The 23,164-nt window shown below is 41.3% G+C and overlaps 1 protein-coding gene across 5 annotated transcripts in view; it reads right to left on the bottom strand.

Moving 5' to 3' along the window:
* TBC1D22A (TBC1 domain family member 22A) overlaps positions 1 to 23,164 on the bottom strand; it is a 576,359-nt gene that overhangs the window by 401,809 nt on the left and 151,386 nt on the right. The window lies entirely within an intron of this gene.

Raw genomic sequence — 23,164 nt, 5'->3', positions numbered from 1 at the left:
TTTCATACTTTAGGCCGCCTGATTACGCAATACCAGATTTGTATAATTTACGTCATGTTTTACTAATTCAGAACTTTTTCTAATTTTTTTAAATTGCCATTTTTTAACCACTCTAGCTTTATTTTTTTCCGCATACCAGGCTGTATGAGGCAAATTTTTTGCACCATAATCAGTTTTTTTGTATCAGTACCATTTTGGTATTGATCTCACTTTTTAATCGCTTTTTAACTTTTTTTTCTGGGATATTATAAAAATTGCAAATCTGTGGTTTGGTATTTTTTTTACATTTACCGTACGGGATACATAATGTTATATTGTAATTAGGGATCGACCGATTATCGGTATGGCCGATATTATCGGCCGATGATCACAATTTTGAGCATTATCGGTATCGGCAATTATCTTGCCGATAAGCCGATAATGTCCCGCCCCCCGCACAGCCCCCACCGCACCGCGACCGCCACCCCCTCGACCCGCCGCACCGCATCTCCGACCCACCGCAACGCGTCGCACCCCCCACCGTGATGCTAGGCGGTATACCGGTATGGATTTTTTCCCATACCGCTATATCGGTCAGGCCCCTCCCCCACCCTCCGAGTGAATAAAAAAATTAAACTTACCCGTAATGGGGGTGGTCCAGGCCATCCTTCCTTCATGTAGTGTCCGGGGGCGTTCCGGGTGGAGGGTTGTCCGGTCCGGGCTGTCCTTCTCCCACGGTCTTCTTCTCCACTCCGGGCAGGCTCCGGCCTAGTACGCTGTATAGACGCCGCTACGCCGTGACGTCAGGTGCGTCGCTGCGCACGGGTGTCACTGCGCAGCGACGTCTATGCAGCGTACTAGGCCGGAGCCTGCCCGGAGTGGAGAAGAGGCCCGCCGGAGAAGAAGGACAGCCCGGACCGGACCACCCTCCACCCGGAACGCCCCCGGACACTACAGGAACGATGGATGGATGGCCCGGAGCACCCTGGCAGGTAGGGCAGAGAAGCGGGTGGTGGCGGCGGCGGCCTATGGCCCCGCAATAGCCACTGCAGATCATTGATTTAAAGCGCCCGCTTTAAATCAATGATCTGCAGCGGTGTCGCAGGGGGTTAAATAGCCGATAATTTATACCGGAATATCGGTATAAGTTATCGGCTATCGGCCCTAACCTGCACCGATTATCGGTATCGGCCCTAAAAAAACAATATCGGTCGATCCCTAATTTTAATAGGTTCTACAATCACGCACAAAGCGATACCAAATATGTTTATTTTTATTATGTTTACATGTTTTATATAGGAAAAGGGGGTGATTTGAACTTTTAACATGGAAGGGGTTAATGCAGCGGTCTTCAAACTGTGGCCCTCCAGATGTTGCAAAACTACAACTCCCAGCATGCCCGGACAGCCAACAGCTGTCCTGGCATGTTGGGAATTGTAGTTTTGTAACATCTGGAGGGCCACAGTTTGAAGACCACTGGGTTCATGTGTGTCTTTCAAACTCATTAAAACTTTTTTTTTTTTTTTTTTTTACACTTTATTAGATTTATAGGAGGAATCATTAGATTCCTCATACAGATGAATAGTGTTCTATTGAACTCCATTGATCTGTGTGCTGGAAAATGTAGGGAAACCTTAGTAAATACCGTGGAAAATAAATTGTAGGGAATTAAAACCCACAAAGAAACCTACACTCCACTCTTAGTAAATAAGGGCCATTGAGATTATATATATATATATATATATATATATATATATATATATATATATATATATATATTGTGGCAAGGAAAGGGTGTATTTCCCTTGCTAACTCTGCTGAATGCTTCACCTGTGGCCTGATTAATGAGGTATCAGGAAGGGAAAGTGTGTTTAAAAGGAAAAGAAACAGAATAGTTGGGGCTCTCCCTGGGTAACAGCATGTCGCTGTAGGGGGAGACACACGGACCCTGTTGAGGAAACACACAGCGAACTGTGAGCGGTCCAAGAAGTGAAGAAGTGGTGTGAACTGTGAGTAACAGGTTGCTGGGGCACATGTTTTATGCTGGCTGAGGGTAGCTCACCAGATAGTAGTCAGGGCATGCTGATATGTGTAGTCAGTGACCAGACGGTCTAGGACTGATTTGTTCCTGAGTTATGTTTTGTTTTACCTGCAACCTGTCTAAATAAAGTTGGCAAGGTGCCAGGAATGCATGAATAACTGTTGTCTGCGGGTTTATTGAGTGGAAACGTGCTCCGTGGCAGTGTCCAGGATGATCCCAGAGCTAATCCCCAAGGAGGAATCCTTACAATATATATATTTATTTATTTATTTAATCCCTGCTTTAGAGAAAATGGAAAAAATGTGTATTTTCAAAAATATGAAGAAAGTGCATAGCTTGAAAAAGTAAAATGGGGAAATAAAAAAAAAATTTCAAGATATTTTTATTAATACAACCAGTAAGGTCCAGATTAATTCAGAGAACATTGACCAGAAATGAAACATATGATTTGATAAGAAAAAAATTATATGATCAATAATTCTAGAATAGGAATATAAAAACACCTTTAATATACACTGCATTCATAGCTGAAAATAAATGACACCTAAAGAACGTTTTGGGGGAAAAATAAAGATGAGAATTTACAAACTAAACTTTATATAAATATATAAAGTAAACAACTCCTACGCCAACACAAAAGGCGGCTAACTAATTCTACAGTAAGATACAAGCAGTAGACAGCTTCACCATACTTGGATCTATTATTTACAACAGAAGATATAGCAGTCAAATACTTTGAAGACTGGCGATTGGGTGAGCAAAGATAAAAGTCAGGAAAGATCTTCAAATGTAATCATGTGTCTAGAAAAACTAAGTTCAGCATTGTCCATAGTTATATTCGCTGTGGGATATATGAGCAAAAAATATTGATGCCTTTCATATTTGGCACTGTAGTGAAAGTCAAATGCAAGAAATAATCCAATTATATTAAATAATAAACATGTTCCATTTATCTTGTATCACTGTCAATAAAAAAAAAAAAAAAGAAAAAAAGTTTCACCTGCCATAAAAACGTCAAATGTTTTGCTCGGTCGAGGCCTCAGTGGTGGGATACCAACTGATGTTTAGATATAGCTTGAAAATAATTGGGCTATAGACTTAAAAAAAATAAAGGATAGGGGATAAGATGTCTGATCGCGGGGGTCCCGCCACTTGGAACTCCTGTGATCTCTCCTGCAGCACCCCCTACCATCTGGTGCATGGAGCTAGGACAGTCCTCACGATCCTCTGACCCCTGCATCGCCAGCAATCAGGCACAGAGTGAAGCTTGCTCCGTGCACCAGATGATAAGGGGTGCTGCAGGAGAGATTGCAGGGGTTCCCAGTGGCAGGACCCCCTGTGATCAGACATCTCATCCCCAATCCTTTGGATAGGGATAAGATGTCTAGGGGCCGAGTAACCCTTTAACTCCCTGGCTGGCCACCTGATCCAACTTTTTGGAAGAGATAGGCTCTATAGACTTGCACAGTGGTGCACTTCTCCTGAGGACTGAGACCCTGACCGATCAAAACTTAAAACATGCCAAAAAGTATTTTAAATGACAGTAATGCTTTAAATATTGTCTCAGTAGAACAACTCTGTTTACCAGTTCAATTAGGACATATCAGTCCAAAAGGGGAGGGGGGTCTCCTGTTTAGACTCTGAAGGACTTAACACATGCATACATTACATCATAGTCCACTCATTTGAGGTGGTGTCATGTAATACCACAATTTTAAAACAAATTTTTTTTGCAGTAATTTTTCCGCCACAATGTCCCATCACTGTATAACGCCCGTAATGAATTACGGGCATATACGGGTGCAAACGGGCAGTTACAAAACCCCATAGGCTGCAATGCGATTTAGTCACGGCCGTCAGGGGTTTTGTAACGGCTGGGTTTCGCCGATATAGTGACGGAATTGGTGACCGAAGTTCCTAAACGGAACTATTTCATAGTGTGAAAGCAGCCTAAGGAGCATATCCTTTAGGTCTCTGAAGGTATGGTTAAACTGTAAACATTATCAATAACTCAAAATAAACAAGTTAGTTTTATAAAAATCCACTAAAAACTGCTGTGGATTTTATTATTTATTTATGTTTAGCATACCGTATTTAACCTAAAACAATAAACAAAAAACTGTTATGCAAAATCGTTTAGTGGAATGTGGAAATGTAACAGGTTTTCTTGTAAACATATTTTGCACATACCAAGTAGAATAAAAGTCGAATTGCTCAATAAATATAAACCCCCCACAGTGCAGACTCAGACTATGTTCTACATAAACTGACAGTGCAGTTCAGCCACAGCTCAGACAACACTCAAGCTTTATCATTGAACTTATTTTTTTCCACTTGAAGAACTATAATAGGCATCTAAAATGATTTCTCACCTTCAAATGTAATATTGAGCTAAATATGCTAAGTCACAACAATTTCAAAATAAACTGAATATTCCTATGCATTATTCATAAAACTATATTTATGTTTTTTTTTATGTCTAGTTTTCCATGGTGTGTGAAAAGGAGATAACACTTCCCTTCTGTATTACATATTTGAAAGTGTCCTCTGACTTGCAGGGGTATTTCATATTTGAATGATACTGTAATGAGCTACTCAGACTTATTTGAATAAGTTTTCATTTTAAAATAACCGGTTGGTATGACAACGATCCATAGAAAAAGGGTAACAAATGATATGTTAGACAATTTATCCAACAACTTAGACAAATAATCTGTAATTAAAAATGTTAAATTACAAATGAATAAATACTAATACAATGATACTGTGCCACACAAAAGGTTAGTACATAAAATGAAGACACTGGGACTAGAGGAGACTATACAGGTGAAACTCAAAAAATTAGAATATCATGCAAAGTTCATTCATTTCAGTAATGCAACTTAAAAGGTGAAACTAATATATGAGACTCAATACATGTAAAGCAATGATTATGGCTTACAGCTCATGAAAACCCCAAAGCCCCTCCTCCCCCCCCCCCCCCCCCACACAATTACTATGATTTGGGGAGCCATGTCATCTGCCGGTGTTGGTCCACTGTGCTTCATTAAGTCCAGGGTCAACGCATCAGTCTACCAATAGATTTTGGAGCACTCCATGCTTCCTTTCCTTTTAAGTTGCATTAATGAAATACAATGAACTTTTGCAAGATATTCAAATTTTTAGAGTTTCACCTATATGTAAATGAGTTAGAAGCTGGCTCAGTGATAGTAAGCAGATGGTGGGGATCAATGGAAATTACTCTGGTTGGGTCACCATTACATGTGGTGTGAAACAGGGGTCAGCACAAAGTCCACTTCTTTTCAATATATTTATAAATGACCTCATAGAGGGAATAAAGAGTAAAACCTCAATAATTGTAGATGACACTAAACAGTTTAATGTAACCACCACAGAGTATGATAACATAATATTACAGAGGGATCTGGGGAAGCTGGAGGCTTGGGCACAGACATGGCAAATGTTCTTTAATGTGGATAAGTGTAAGGTTATGCACTTGGGCCATAAAAACAAAAATGTACAACTATGTGCTCAACATAAGACATTAGGTAAAACTCAACTTTAGTGATCAGGGCCAGGCAGCGGCTGCCAAGGCTAACAAAGTCACAGGATGAATCAAGAGAGGCTAAGGACAAGGATATAGTTTTGCCTCTGTATAGATCATTGGACAGACCACATATGGAGTATTGTGTCTAGTTTTGGGCACCTGTATATAAGAAAGACATGGCAAAACTGTAGAGGGTGCAGAAGGGGGGGGGAGGGACAACAAAGATAATTAATGGTTTGGGAGGATTACGGGACCAAGACAGGTTATCAAGCTTGGGGTTATTTAGTTATATGTCTGGGGTTATATGTCTTCGGGGTGATTTGAACACAAAGTACCAATATATGAATGGACAGTACAAATATCTTTCTAGTGATCTTTTTATACCTGGCCAGTAACCATGACAAGGGGGCATCCTCTCAGTCTAGAGGAAAGAAGGTTTCACCATCACAGTGATTCTTTACTGTAAGAGCAGTGAGACTATGGAACTCTCTGCCACATGATGTTGTGATGTTTGACACAATAAACAAGTTCAAAGGGGGCCTGGATGTTCTGAAAAATATATATTACAGGTTATGGATACTAGATTAATGGGGATAGAACGTTTATCCAGGGATGTATTCCGATTACCATATTAAAGTCGGGAAGGAATTTTTCCTCTGTCATGGGGCAATAGGGATCATTAGCCTCATGATATTTCTTGCCTTGCTCTTTATAAACACAGTGGGTTGAACTCGATGGACTCTTGTCTTTTTCTCAACCTTACAAACTATGTTACTATGTAATGAGAAAAACAGAATGAAAGAAAAAAAAAAAAAAGATGGACGATTCTATTACATTTTAACCCCCACAGTCCACAGTGGTGTCATGGTGCCAGGGTGCACTAGTGCTGTTCTGCTGACACTATTATTAGCTTCCATGGAATGAAAGAAAGCTCTAAAAAGAGGCCCAATGTGAAAAATAAAAGTACTGTGAGTCTAAAAAAAACTGCCATGGCATCATGACACTGCCTTCACCTGATTACTAGCCACTCTAAGAACACTAAAAATATGTGGTTCACCATATGTGTTACTGAATCTTATTTTAATTTATTTAGTTTTATATCTAGTCTAGTATTTTCATTTTAAATGTATTTGGGTACCAATTGTCAGTGCCTGGAAAACCGCTTTAGGATAAGGTCACGTGCTAATATTTGAGGGGTCTTCATATTAGAAATACCCCAAAAATGACCCCATTATAAAAACTGCACCCCAAAGTATTCAAAATGACATTCAGAAAGTGTGTTAACCCTTTAGGTATTTCACAGGAATAGCAACAAGGAGAAAATTCAAAATCTTCATTTTTTACACTCGCATGTTCTTGTAGACCCAGTTTTTGAAATTTTACAAGGGGTAAAAGGGAAAAAGCCCCCCAAAATTTGTAACCCAATTTTTCTCGAGTAAGGAAATACCTCATATGTGGATGCACTACAAGGCTCAGAAGGGAAAGAGCTACAATGGGATTTTAGAGAGGGAGTTCTGAAATGGTTTTTGGGGGGCATGTCACATTTAGGAAGCCCCTATGGTGCCAGAACAGCTATAAAAAAAAAAAAAAAAAACACATGGCATACTATTTTGGAAACTACACCCCTCAAGGAACGTAACAAGGGGTCCAGTGAGCCTTAACACCCCACAGGTGTTTGACGACTTTTCATTAAAGTCGGATGTGTAAATGAATTTTTTTTTCACTAAAATGCTGGTTTTCCCTCAAATTTTACATTTTTACAAGGGGTAAAAGGAGAAATTGCCCCCCAAAATTTGGAACCCCATCTCTTCTGAGTATGGAAATACCTCATGTGTGGACGTCAAGTGCTCTGCTGGCGCACTACAATGCTCAGAAGAGAAGAAGTCACATTTGGCTGAAATGGTTTTTGGGGGGCATGTCACATTTAGAAAGCCCCTATGCTGCCAGAACAGCAAAAAAAAAAAAAAAAAAAAAAAAAAAAAAAAAAACACATGGCATACTATTTTGGAAACTACACCCCTCAAGGAATGCAATAAGGGGTACAGTGAGCCTTAACACCCCACAGGTGCTTCACAAATTTCCGCTAAAATTGGACGTGAAAATGAAAAATTTGATTTTTTTTGCACTAAAATGCTGGTGTTACACCCCATTTTTCATTTTCACAAGGAGTAATTGGAGAAAAAGCCTCCCAAAATTTGTAACCCCATTTTTTTTCTGAGTATGGAAATACCCCATATTTTGTTTTTTTTACACTAACATGCTGGTGTAGACCCCAACGTTAACTTTTTCATAAGGGGTAAAAGGAGAAAAAGCCCCCAAAAATTTGTAACACAATTTGTCCCCAGTACGGAGATACCCCATATGTGCCCCTAAACTGTTTCCTTGAAATATGACAGGGCTCCAAAGCGAGAGAGCACCATGCGCATTTGAGGCCAAAATTGGGGATTTGAATCTGACACAAAAATACCCGACGGCAGTGTTTCCCAAACGGGGTGTCTCCAGCTGTTGCAAAACTCTCAGCATGCCTGGACAGTCAGTGGCTGTCCGGAAATATTGGGAGTTGTTGTTTTTCAACAGCTGGAGGCTCCGTTTTGGAAACACTGCCACACAATACATTTTATTGGGGGGGGGGGGGGGACTGTGTAGGGGTATGTGTATATGTAGTGTTTTACCCTTTATTATGTGTTAGTGTGGTGTAGTGTAGTGTTTTTAGGGTACATTCACACGGGCGGAGGTTTACAATGAGTTTCTCGCTGGGAGTTGGAGCTGCAGCGGAAAATTAGCAGCATCTAAAACTTGCAGTAGAACTCGCTGAAAACCCGCCTGTGTGAATATACCCTGTACATTCACATGGGGGGCATACCTCCAGCTGTTGCAAAACTACAACTCCCAGCATGCACTGACAGACCATACATGCTGGGAGTTGTAGTTATGCAACAGCTGGAGGCACATTGGTTGTGAAACCGAGTTTGCTACTTAACTCAGTGTTTCGCAAAAAGGTGCTTCCAGCTGTTGCAAAACTAGAACTCCCAGCATGTACAGTCTCTCAGTGCATGATGGGAGTTGTAGTTTTGCAACAGCTGGAGGCACACTGCTGGAGGCACTCTGTTTCACAACCAATGTGTCTCCAGCCATTATTGGAAACAGTGCCTTACAATCCTTTTTTTTTTTATTGGGGGGGGGGAGACTGTGCAGGGGAGTATGTATACATAGTGTTTTACTTTTTATTTAGTGTAGTGTAGTGTAGTGAAGGGCGAGTTTACAGTGAGTTTCTCGCTGGGAGTTTGAGCTACGGCTGACATGGGGTGCCCTTAAGGACTTTAAAACGGGGGCGTATGGATATGCCTGGCATCCTTAAGGGGTTAAAATATCCCACCCTTAGCACAACACCAATCCTAAAAAGCAATAGTGGGGAGCAATCTTTAAAAGATGTTTTCTCTAAAACTACTATAGCGGTTTTTAATGAGGAAGGCTGACACTATTTCATGCTGCCCAAACCTAGAAGACTCCATTTGAATTATAATTTATGGGGAAATGGAGTCATGGATAAAAGTGGATCAGGACACTAAAATGTTGTAATATAAGTTAAACTATAACCCCTTAAGGACATGTGCCGTAAATGTACAGTGCTGCATAGCGTACATTTACGGCACGACTGTGACGCGAGCACAGGAGCTGCACTCGCTTTGTTCCTGGCGGGTCCCGTTGGCTGTCAGCAGCCGTGGACCCGCCGGTAATGGCAGACATCAGCGATCGTGCTGATGTCTGCCATTAACCCATCAGATGCCATGATCAATACAGATCACGGCATCTGTGGCAGTGCGGCACTTAAAATGGCTGATCTGATCGCCCACAGCAATGCCGCGGGGATCAGATCAGCCAAGATGGCGGACGGAGGTCCCCTCACCTGCCTCCGTCCGTCTCCCAGGGTCTTCTGCACTGATCTGCCTTCCAAGAGACCAGAGTAGAAGATTGTTGATAATAACGATCAGTGCTATGTCCTATGCATACCACTGAACAGTATTAGTAATCTATTGATTGCTATAAATAGTCCCCTATGGGGACTATAAAAGTGTAAAATAAATGTAAAAAAAAAAGATGAAAAAAAAGTTTTAAAAAAATGTGAAAAAGCCCCTCGCCCAATAAATCCCCCTTTTCCCCATATTTATACACAAAAGCGTAAAAAAATATAAAAAATAAACATATTTGGTATCATCGCGTGCATAAATGTCAGAACTATAAAAATATAATGTCAATGATCCTCTACTGCTTTTTTGTCACATGAAACTGCAAAAAAAAAAATTTATAAAAAGAGATCAAAGTCACATATGCGCAAATGTGGTACTAAAACAAACCAAAGATCATGGTGCAAAAAATGAACCTGAAAATGAAAAAATAAGAAAGTAAGAAGTGGTTAAAATAGGGCAATTTTTAAGCGTACTGATTTTGCTAAAAAAAAAGTTAGAGATTTTTTTAAAGCAGTACAACAATAGAAATGTATGTAACCATGGGTATCATTTTAAACATATTGACCCTGAGAATAAGGAAAACATGAATTTTTACCGTAAATTGTACAGCGTGAAAATGAAAACCCACCAAATTAGCAAAATTATGATTTTCGTTTAAATTTCCTTACACAATAAATAATTTTTTGTGTTTACCATAAATTTTATGGTAAAATGAGTGATGTCAGTACAAAGTTCAACTGGTCACGCAAAAAACAAGCCCTCATATTGGTCTGTGAATGGAAATATAAAAGAGTTATGGATTTTCGAAGACGAGGAGGAAAAAACAAAAACGCTAAAATAAAATTGGCTGTGTTCTTAAGGTCAAAATTGGCTTGGTTATTGCACCTGAATTATGACTACATAAGTTTAATCTACTGTATAATATATTTTATTAATGGAGGTAAACAGAACTTACTCTGATCCCAATTTTTTTGAACTGTGATAGATTTTTTCCCCTTCATTTTAATAAATACAGTCTACATAGTTCATACAATACCAAGAGGAAAAGTCCTGTATGCATTCTAAAATATATATTTTATAATATAATATATAATTCATAGAATTTAAACAATCAGCAATTGAAAATCGAATGATTCCAATAGCTTAAAGGGTGACTCTGTTTAAAGGTCTGGCAGCTGGGACCTCCTGGGATGTTCATGCAAACACCTGGCATTCTGAACATTATGTTCAAAACACTGGGTTTGGGTGGCCGTGATCGTGACGTCAGCCCTCGCCCCCTTTATTCATGTCTATGGGAGGGGGTGTGAGTACCCCTTTAATATTTGTGTAAAAAAAAAAATAAAATAGAATACAGAGATGTTGCCACAAGTTGTTATTTTCTAAATGCAGAGCTAAAAACTTGACTGGCATCTTTCCCAAACATATTACTTTCTGTAATATTAATGAATGTTTAATGCTTAAACTTAATCACCTCTCTCCATATGTATCTCATCATTATTTTATGGCAGCAATTAGCACTCAGAAGCATTATGTACATTAAGGTTAAGATACAAATAGATAAAAGAAGTATTTATACACGTGTTGGCAGGTAAATATAATTACAGCCTAAATGATTAATTGCTTTCACCAATACGATTACAAGTAATGGGTTGCAGCAAGAATTCCAAATGAAAATATAGTTATCTATGGCACCGCTCACTTACTGTTTGCTTCACAGTCCTGAGCAGATAAGAAATATAGTACAGGAGAGAATGGCAGACTTTAGGATGAGAAAGTAGGACTAGAGAAAGGAGGAACAAGTGTAGAGTTCAGAGGACAGCAAACATAAGAGAAATGTGATGCTTCAAATGCATTCATTGCGTCTGTGATTGATATAAAGAGTGAAAGATAGCATATAACAAAGAAACTTTAACATAAAATATCTTCTTTACACTCAGGGCAACCCAAAGGTCATCCCAATAGTCAGCAAGCTCCACTGAGTTGGACAAAGCAGTGAAGTTTAACACAGAACAGAGAGAGAAATCCATTCCACTTCTAAAGCTTGTGTTACATAAAAAGTGCCGCACTACTAACTGATAAAAAAAGGAACAGGGTAGACAGAGGCAAAGACAAATTGGCATGTCTGGGAAAAGGTTAGGTACATTTAATAAGAATGTGATTTCCCATTAAGTCAGTCTGTGGTACATGAATTCTGTAAGATTTGCAGAACATGAGGCAATGTAGACGTAATTACATTTGAATGGTCACAAGGTTTCAAGCTCCGGAAGAATGAGTGCAACATATCAGTCTTGCTGCAAAATACCTGATCCTCTCAGTATATTTTATGTATTTCAACATTTTTTATTATTAACAAGTGATGTGTTTCAAAGAAATCCCAAAGTATGCTGTCAGCACAGAACAATATGATGCACTTTTTAGCAAAAAAACTAAACTTTTTAACCCCTTAAGGACTCAGGGTTTTTCCGTTTTTGCACTTTCGTTTTTCCTCCTTACCTTTTAAAAATCATAACCCTTTCAATTTTCCACCTAAAAATCCATATTATGGCTTATTTTTTGCGTCGCCAATTCTACTTTGCAGTGACATTAGTCATTTTACCCAAAAATGCACGGCGAAACGGAAAAAAAAAATCATTGTGCGACAAAATCGAAAAAAAAACGCCATTTTGTAACTTTTGGGGGCTTCCGTTTCTACGCAGTGCATATTTCGGTAAAAATTACACCTTATCATTATTCTGTAGGTCCATACGGTTAAAATGATACCCTACTTATATAGGTTTGATTTTGTCGCACTTCTGGAAAAAATCATAACTACATGCAGGAAAATTTTTACGTTTAAAAATGTCATCTTCTGACCCCTATAACTTTTTTATTTTTCCACGTACGGGGCGGTATGAGGACTCATTTTTTGCGCCGTGATCTGAAGTTTTTAACGGTATGATTTTTGTTTTGATATGACTTTTTGATCAAAAAATTTATAAAAAGTTACCAAAATACGCTTTTTTGGACTTTGGAATTTTTTTGCGCGTACGCCATTAACCGTACGGCTTAATTAATGATATTTTTTTTATAGTTCGGACATTTATGCACGCGGCGATACCACATATGTTTATTTTTATTTTTTTTTACACTGTTTTATTTTATTTATGGGAAAAGGGGGGTGATTCAAACTTTTATTAGGGAAGGGGTTAAATGACCTTTATTAACACTTTTTTTTTGCAGTGTTATAGGTCCCATAGGGACCTATAACACTGCACACACTGATCTCCTATGCTGATCACTGGCGTGCATTAACACGCCTGTGATCAGCATTATCGGCGCTCGACTGCTCCTGCCTGGATCTCAGGCACGGAGCAGTCATTCGTCGATCGGACACCGAGGAGGCAGGTAAGAGCCCTCCCGGTGTCCGATCAGCTGTTCGGGACGCCGCGATTTCACCGCGGCGGTCCCGAACAGCCCGACTGAGCAGCCGGGATACTTTCAGTTTCACTTTAGAAGCGGTGGTCAGCTTTGACCGCCGCTTCTAAAGGGTTAATACCGCACATCGCCGCGATCGGCGATGTGTGGTATTAGCCGCAGGTCCCGGCCGTTGATTGGCGCCGGGACCCACGCGATATGATGCGGGATCGCGGCGCGATCCCGCTTCATATCGCGGGAGCCGGCGCAGGACGTAAATATACGTCCTGCGTCGTTAAGGGGTTAAAAAGTCCCTGCAACTTATACCAGCAGTTCTAGCTGGCCTCCTTTAGGCCTCCTACTATTAAAATGTCTTTGTCATTAGAAAAAACTTTGATATGTCACAGAGACATGTTAAACGTTTAGAGCTGTTGAGGTCTTAAAGGGGTCCACCATTCTTAAGACATCTTATCCCCTATCCAAAGGATAGGGGATAAGATGTCTGATCACGGGGGTGCCGCCGTTGGGGACCCCCGCTATCTCACATGCCGCACCCACCTCTAGGAGCTGCACGCAGCGCTGCAGCCTCGGAGTCTGCCAGGTCACGACTACGGGACCGGTCTATCGCGACGTCACAACTCCACCCCCGTGTGACATCACGCCCCGTCCCCACAATGCAAGTCTATGGGTGAGGGCTGTGAAAGGCCAGCCAAAAGTACACACCTGCTAGTGTTGTAGACAAATACAGTTTTAAGTGTAGTGGAGCATGTTGTCCTCGCCTCATATGCGCACTAAGTATGTCAAGCAGAGAAGTGTCAGGATGTGCACAGAGGAGTGGCATAGGCCTAAATTCATCAGGCGCAGGCAGAGGTTGCAACAAACTAGGGGCGAGTGGCAGCAGGAGTCGCAGCGAGAGGAGGAGTCGCAGCTCATTCAGACACTATATGGTCTCATGCTGCCGCCAACTCCAGGCTGTGCCATTCAGCCACTATATGGTCTCCTCTTGCTGCCGCCAACTCCGGGCTGTGTCATTCAGCCACTATATGATCTCCTCATGCTTCTGCCACCTCCAGGCTTTGTCACTGTACCGCCATGTGGTCTCCTAATGCTGCTGCACATTAAATAAAACTCTTTAGGTTCATGTATTTGAAATCTTCAATTTAAATGTTAAAAATATATTTTATATTTTCAATTGTGAGGCCCTATGGTCTCTTCAGGCTGTTGCCACCTCCAGGCTGGGTCATTCAGCCACTATATGGTCTCCTTACACTGCCGGAACCTCCACGCTGTGTCATTCAGCCACTATAGGTTCTTCTCATGCTGATGCCACCTCCAGGCTCTGTCAGTGTGCCACTCAGCAACAGTGATTTTAATAGTGACGCCTCTAGTCTGCATGTCATACTGGATAACAGTATTATTTCACTAACCTGGCACATACCCTATGCATGTTACAGCAAGGCAAAGTGTTCTACACCCCTATTGAGGCTCTCTGTAGGCCAGAAATAGCCATTTTTAATAGAGATTTGCCACAAATAAAATTTGACCGAACCAGATTTTTTCGGCAATTCGCTCGAATAAAATTTTTCTAAAATTTGTTCATCTCTAGTCTCAACCTTACAGCATATCTCTATGTTAAGGGGGACGCATGATTGAAAAGTTTAAATACTTAAAGGTTAAAAAAAAATTCAGGAGGGAAGTGTTTTCAATAGTAAACTAAATACAAAACAATTTTAGATTACATGGGAGAAGACCAATATCTGTAAATATTATATTACTGAAAAAATAGTAATTCCTAAGAACAAGCATCCAGCAGATGTATTCGTTAAATCCACAATAAGTGAAGATATATTTATCATTCGGCATTGTTTAGAATGCCTAAGTATTAAACCCTTCAAACTTCACACACTTCTTAAGCATTCTATGCACTGCCAGAAGGCAGACTTGCAAGTATAAAATGCTGCCACAGTAACATCTTTATTGTAATGTCGCTCGCTAAGAAGTCTTTATTAACCTCAAAAGCCAATGCAAAGTGTAAAATAATTCCTGCCAGTGACGTTTTGAAGCAGTTTTTGTGTAATCGACAAGTATAAAGTGAAGCCATTACCCGATACCGTACTTCCTGTCCCTGCTTACTCTCTCTCCGATTCGTTAAGTGTATGTGCAAGAACAGGTCTTTTGTGTTTTTTGGTAGTAATAAAGTCAATACTGGTCTTCTTCACTTGTGTTTGCATAAATAAGAAAGTTCTGTATTTCATTTCTCCTTTCATTTAGGTCTTTCCAATAAAGGTAATATCACAAAAACCCCATATGAAAGGGGAGAAAGGGATCCCAATTCAAATTAATTTACAAAAACCCTAGCTAAGCCCAGGGCGCTAAATCCCCTTCTGAAACCTACCCTATAAAACTTAACTTTTATTGTATATTATTAAAATGAAAAATGATATATAGTGACCAATACAAATGTTAAAAAGTAATGTTGTCACTGTGCCTTATCTTATTATTGCTTTCATAGATAGGGATATTTACCCTACGATGTATATAATCTATACCATATGAGTCTGCAGTAGTCAATATGGTTTAATAGCACATTGGTAACAACCTTAAAACCAAAACTTTGGCCACCTCTACATGTTTCGGTCCATCAGCACCGTCATCAGATGTCTTCCTATAATCAGATGTCACCCTATCATTCTCATCCTTGGATACTTCGTGCTAGCCATCAATAGATAAGATCATTCACAACCATAATAAGCAGCGAATTGCTGTAATAATAGTTATTAATACTATCGCTAATCGGAATTAGACACTAAAATGACGTGAGATAACCATTAAGTTGATACAATCAGGGGATAATATCGTCTTAAGGAGGGATGAAACATTTTCCCCATTCCATATATAAAATATAATAACGTTGCTTAATAGCTATACCTGGTAAGTTATTATCATAGAGGTTAGGTAGTTTTAAGCTTAATTATTATATATTTTAGACGTTGTGATCAGCTTAGTTTAGGAGATGTTATATTATTATAGATATCTATCTATATATACATTACAGACCAAAAGTTTGGACACACCTTCTCATTCAGAGTTTTCTTTATTTTCATGACTATGAAAATTGTAGATTCACATTGAAGGCATCAAAACTATGAATTAACACATTTGGAATTATATGCATAACAAAAAAAGTGTGAAACAACTGAAAATATGTAATATTCTAGGTTCTTCAAAGTAGCCACCTTTTGCTTTGATTACTGCTTTGCACACTCTCACACTCTTGGCATTCTCTTGTTGAGCTTCAAGAGGTAGTCACCTGAAATGGTTTTCACTTCACAGGTGTGCTGGTGTGGAGGAGGAGGTGTGATGGTGCTTTGCTGGTGACACTGTTGGGGATTTATTCAAAATTGAAGGCATACTGAACCAGCATGGCTACCACAGTATATTGCAGCGGCATGCTATTCCATCAGGTTTGCGTTTAGTTGGACCATCATATATTTTTCAACAGGTCAATGACCCCAAACACACCTCCAGGCTGTGTAAGGGCCATTTGACCAAGAAGGAGAGTGATGCGGTGCTGCTCCAGATGACCTGGCCTCCACAGTCACCGGACCTGAACCCAATTGAGATGGTTTGGGGTGAGCTGGACCGCAGAGTGAAGGCAAAAAGGGCCAACAAGTGCTAAGCATCTCTGGGAACTCCTTCAAGACTGTTGGAAGACCATTTCAGGTGACTACCACTTGAAGCTCATCAAGAGAATGCCAAGAGTGTGCAAAGCAGTAATCAAAGAAAAAGGTGGCTAGAACCTAGAATATGACATATGTTCACACTTTTTTGTTATGTATATAATTCCACGTGTTAATTCATAGTTTTGATGCCTTCAGTGTGAATCTACAATTTTCATAGTCATGAAAATAAAGAAAACTAGAAGGTGTGTCCAAACTTTTGGTCTGTACTGTATGTATGTGTGTGTGTGTGTGTGTGTGTGTGTGTGTGTGTGTGTGTATATATATATATATATACACACACACATACATATATACACACACACACACACACAATGGGCCGACGCTGTGTATATCACTATGCATGTACAAATTCCCAAACTACCATTCCTCTCATCACCTAACACAAGTAATCAATGTTATAATTAATATCTCAACATGTAAGACCGAATACCCCATAGCCTTTTACCTTATTTTAATTCATACATTACAAGAGGGGACCATTATGATCTCCTATATTCCCATGGTTCATCATCACAATAATATGAGCTAACTAAATTCATATATCTAACTCACCAATTTTTTGGAGGAAACTATGTCACCTAAATTAAACCTATTACACACTGCAAATTACATATAATTAATCTACAAGAAAGCCGCAAAGGAGAAGCCCTCATTGAAGCCAGATGGGGCCATACATTTTAGCCTATGTATCCATCTCGCCTCCTCTTTAACAAGTTTTGAATCAATTTTGCCACATCTTGGTCCTACGTGTAGCTGGCATAAACCTAAACTGTAGTTCTTTCAAAAATAAAAATAACATATGTGGTATCGCTAAGTGCATAAATGTCCTAACTATAAAAATATCATGTTAATTAAACCACACAGTCAATGGTGTACATGTAAAAACAATTCCAAAGTCCAAAATTGCGCATTTTGGTCACTTTGTATACCCTAAAAAAATTTTTTTTAAAGTGATCAAAAAGTCAGATCAAAACAATCATGGTATTGATAAAAAAAAAAAAAAAACTTCAGATCACAGCACGAAAAATGAGCCCTCATACCAACCCGTATAAAGAAGGAAAAAAAAGTTTTAGGGGTTAAGCATACAAATTTTGGTGCATGTAATTTAAATTTTTTAAAGTAGTAAAATAAAGAAAAACCTATATAAATTAGGTATCATTGTAACCATATGGACCTACAAAATAAATATATAGTTTCATTTTTACCAAAAAAATTTCACTGTGTAGAATGGGAAGCCCCAAAAATTACAAAATGGTGTTTTTTTCCGATTTTGCGCCACAAATATTTTTTTCTGGTTTTAGCGTAAATTTTGTGGTAATATGATTAATGTCATTATAAAGCACAATTGGTGGCGCCCAAAATAAGCCCTCATATGAGTCTGTAGGTGCAAAATTGAAAGCGTATTGATTTTTAGAAGGTGATGAGGAAAAACCAAAAGTGCAAAAACGGAAAAACCTGTGCCCTTAAGGGGTTAAGCACAATGCCAAAGGAAAGAACAAAGCCCATTAAAAAGAAAAAAAACATCCATTTTATACTTTGGTTTAAAACGGCATTCTATAGATTTCTTAGACATTCCATACAATGCCTGCATTTCATACTTTGTAATATATATATCCTAAGAAAAAAAACAAATAAGGAAATATATAAGCAAATAGATAGACCACATGGCCTCATTCTGCTGACCACAATCGTCTGGGCCTATTGTAGGGTACTTTGGTCTCTGGTAGGGGCTTACTGTAGGGTCCTTAGCCCTCTGGTGTGACACTCCAATTACCGTATATACTCGAGTATAAGCCGAGTTTTTCAGCACGATTTTTCGTGCTGAAAACACCCCCCTCGGCTTATACTCGAGTGAACTCCCCCACCCGCAGTGGTCTTCAACCTGCGGACCTCCAGAGGTTTCAAAACTACAACTCCCAGCAAGCCCGGGCAGCCATCGGCTGTCCGGGCTTGCTGGGAGTTGTAGTTTTGAAACCTCCGGAGGTCCGCAGGTTGAAGACCACTGCGGCCTTCAACATCATCCAGCCCCCTCTCACCCCCTTTAGTTCTGAGTACTCACCTCCGCTCGGCGCTGGTCCGGTCCTGCAGGACTGTCCGGTGAGGAGGTGGTCCGGTGGGATAGTGTTCCGGGCTGCTATCTTCACCGGGGAGGCCTCTTCTAAGCGCTTCGGGCCCGGCCTCAGAATAGTCACGTTGCCGTGACAACGACGCAGAGGTGCGTTCATTGCCAACGTACTTCTGCGTCAATGTCAAGGCAACGCCTCTTTTCCGGGCCGGAAGCGCGGAGAAGAGGCGCCCCCAGTGAAGATAGCAGCCCGGACCACCTCCTCACCGGACCACCTCCTCACCGGACAGCCCTGCAGGACCGGACCAGCGCCGAGCGGAGGTGAGTACTCAGAACTAAAGGGGGTGAGAGGGGGGCTGGATGATGTTGAAGGCCGCAGTGGTCTTCAACCTGCGGACCTCCGGAGGTTTCAAAACTACAACTCCCAGCAAGCCCGGACAGCCGATGGCTGCCCGGGCTTGCTGGGAGTTGTAGTTTTGAAACCTCTGGAGGTCCGCAGGTTGAAGACCACTGAGGGCGAATGATGAGAAGAGGATGATGAAGGGGGGGGTGTGGGGATGATGAAGGGGGGTGGGGATGATGAAGGGGGGGGGTGTGGGATGATTACAAGGGGATGATGAAGGGGGGATGTGTGGGATGATAAGGGGATGATGAAGGGGGGATGTGTGGGATGATAAGGGGATGATGAAGGGGGGATGTGCGGGATGATAAGGGGATGATGAAGGGGGGATGTGTGGGATGATGACAAGGGGATGATGAAGGGGGGATGTGTGGGATGATAAGGGGATGATGAAGGGGGGATGTGTGGGATGATGACAAGGGGATGATGATGAGGATGTTAATGACGGGTCTGGATGATGACAGGGGGGGATGAGGTATTTCCCACCCTAGGCTTATACTCGAGTCAATAACTTTTCCTGGGATTTTGGGTTGAAATTAGGGGTCTCGGCTTATACTCGGGTCGGCTTATACTCGAGTATATACGGTACTTGTATATTTAATTTACAACAGCAGAGGAAGTCCAGTTGTTTGTAAAATGTAACTCCGGACCTGAAGATCCTTTATTTACATGCCTCCTCTCTGTTGAACTGCATAGAATAGGAAGAGGAGCAAATCCCGTCACGACATAGCCATTTTCTCTATACTGTTTTTGTGTACAATTTGTCCCCATGCACCTGAACTAGCATGGTCTAACGAAGCAGCATGGATCCAATGGAGGCCAAGTGAATACATATTTTTGCATAGTAGTATTGGTACAGCAAACATAGCAAATAATGTTTGTTTCTAGCAAGGATATTACTAGAAAATTACATAACCTTTATAAACTTTCCTATTGCCTTATAGCTATTAGAATATGTACACAATCCCGTATATACTCGAGTATAAGCCGAGTTTTTCAGCACGATTTTTCGTGCTGAAAATACCCCCCTCGGCTTATACTCTAGTGAACTCACCGCCCTCAGTGGTCTTCAACCTGCGGACCTCCAGATGTTTCAAAACTACAACTCCCAGCAAGCCCGGGCAGCCATCGGCTGTCCGGGATTGCTGGGAGTTGTAGTTTTGAAACCTCTGGAGGTCCGCAGGTTGAAGACCACTGCGGCCTTCAACATCATCCAGCCCCCCCCCCCTCTCACCCCCTTTAGTTCTGTACTCACCTCCACTCGGCGGGACGTTAGGGTGCGCTGGTCCGGTGCTGCAGGACTGTCCGGTGGGGAGGTCGTCCGGTGGGATAGTGGTTCCGGGCTGCCATCTTCACCAGGGGGCCTCTTCTCCGCGCTTCGGGCCCGGCCCCGGAATAGTCACGTTGCCTTGACGACGACGCAGAGGGACGTTCACTACCAATGTCGCTCTGCGTCGTCGTCAAGGCAACGCCTCTATTCCGGGCCCGAAGCGTGGAGAAGAGGCCCCCCCCCCCCCGGTGAAGATGGCAGCCCGGAACCACTATCCCACCGGACGACCTCCCCACTGGACAGTCCTGCAGCACCGGACCAGCGCACCCCAACGTCCCGCAGAGCGGAGGTGAGTACAGAACTTAAGGGGATGAGAGGGGGGGGGGGGGGCTGGATGATGTCAAAGGGCGCAGTGGTCTTCAACCTGCGGACCTCCAGAGGTTTCAAAACTACAACTCCCAGCAAGCCCTGGGAGTTGTAGTTTTGAAACATCTGGAGCTCCGCAGGTTGGAGACCACTGTATCAGACATTGACAAGCGGTGATGATGAAGGGGGGGGGGTGATGACATGTGGTGATGATGACAAGGGGATGATGAAGGGGGGTGTGGGATGATGACAAGGATATGATGAAGGGGGGGGGGGATTATGACAAGGGAATGATGTGTGTGGGATGATGACAAGGGGATGATGAAGGGGGGGGGGTGGGATTATGACAAGAGGATGATGAAGGGGGTGTGTGGGATGATGACCGGGGGTGGGGATGATGACAAGGGGATGATGAAAGGGGGGAGGGGATGATGACAAGGGGATGATGAAGGGGGGGTGTGGGATGATGACAAGGGAATGATGAAGGGGGGATGATGACAGGGTGATGATGATGAGGGTGTTAATGGGGGATGATGTATTTCCCACCCTAGGCTTATACTCGAGTCAATAACTTTTCCTGGGATTTTGGGGTGAAATTAGGGGCCTCGGCTTATACTCGAGTATAAACGAGATATATATATATATATATATATATATATATATATATATATATATATATATATATATATATATTATAATATACACACACACATACACACATATACATATGTATCTATTTACTAATAAACACACATACACACAACACCCCACTCCCCCACATTATGAATTAGATTTTTTTTGTGGATTATAACTAGGCCATATCTCAAATAAATAATGATAAATAATGACCCATTTACCATCTAGCATTTCAGACAAGGTGCATACATTTAAAAAAATTTGGTTTAAATAATAGATTAGATGCAGTATTAATGGCAAAAATAATAGACCGTAACAGAAAGAACTCATCCTAGTCTATTATGTAGGAAAAAAGCCCATCATTTCTCTATCACAAGAAATATTTGATAATATAATACACGCACATTTCAATAAAAAGATTGGTTAGGCTTTTGATCAACCATGACAAAAGCTGATGTATCTGTCAATCATGGGGGAATATAAATAAAATGTATCTTACTATGCGGTGAGAAACATTTTGAATAAGTGCTCTCTTGTGTGAAGTGTGACTGCAGATAATTATTTGCTTTGTGCATCTATTAACATTCTAGGAGATTTCTATCAAACTGGACAAGGAAGAGGTGCAAAATATCAAACTAAGAGAATATTAAGATCCCGCCAAGATAAATGCTAATAGTGGACGCAGGTCGTTGTGTAAACTCCTATACTCACCTGCAAATTACTTTCCAAACTTCAGTGGACTGCTGCGTTCTCCATACAAAAGTAACAACATTCCCTGTACTCCTTATGGATAATTTTGTGCAGACCTTCCAACAAATCTTAATGTAGAATTTGACAGGTTTAGGGTACGTTCACACGTACGCAGATTTGATGCACAGGATTTTCTGAGCCAGATTTCAATGTAAACTAAATAACTGAGCACAGCTTCTAATCTGCAGTTACAAATCCTGCGCAATCAAATCTGTGCAGAATCCTATATGTGTGAACATACCCTTAAAGGGGTATTCCAGGAAAAAACTCCAGCAAGTTAAACAGATTTATAAATTAATTTTATTAAAAAAAATCTTAATCCTTTCAATAATTATCAGCTGCTGAAGTTGAGCTGTTGTTTTCTGTCTGGCAACAGTGCTCTCTGCTGACATCTCTGCTTGTCTCGGGAACTGCACAGAGTGGAAGAGGTTTGCTATGGGGATTTGCTTCTAAACTGGGCGGTTCCTGAGACACGTGTCATCAGAGAGCAGTTAGACAGAAAAGAACAACTCAACTTCAGCAGTTCATAAATGCTGAAAGGATTAAGATTTTTTAATAGAAGTAATTTACAAATCTGTTTAACTTTCTGGAGCCAGTTGATATTTATATAAAAAAAAAATTTCTGGATAACCCCTTTAACCCCTTAAGGACCAAGGACGTACCGGTACGTCCTTGGTCCTGCTCTTCTGATATAACGCGGGGTTACACAGTAACCCCGCGTCATATCATGGCGGGCCCGGCGTCATAGTGAAGCCGGGACCCGCCTCTAATAGCGTGCAGCGCCGATCGCGGCGCCGCGCGCTATTAACCCTTTAGCCGCGCGCTCAGAGCTGAGCCGCACGGCTAAAAGTGAAAGTGAAAGTTCCCGACTAGCTCAGTCGAGCTGTTCGGGATAGGCGCGGCTAATCGCGGCATCCCGAACAGCTGACAGGACAGCGGGAGGGCCCCTTCCTGCCTCCTCGCTGTCCGATCGCCGAATGACTGCTCAGTGCCTGAGATCCAGGCA

This window comes from Hyla sarda, chromosome 4 (genome assembly GCF_029499605.1).
Source record: "Hyla sarda isolate aHylSar1 chromosome 4, aHylSar1.hap1, whole genome shotgun sequence".
Classification (NCBI taxonomy): domain Eukaryota; kingdom Metazoa; phylum Chordata; class Amphibia; order Anura; family Hylidae; genus Hyla; species Hyla sarda.
Note: the sequence above shows the minus strand (reverse complement) of the source record. Positions and strands in the feature narration are given on the sequence as shown.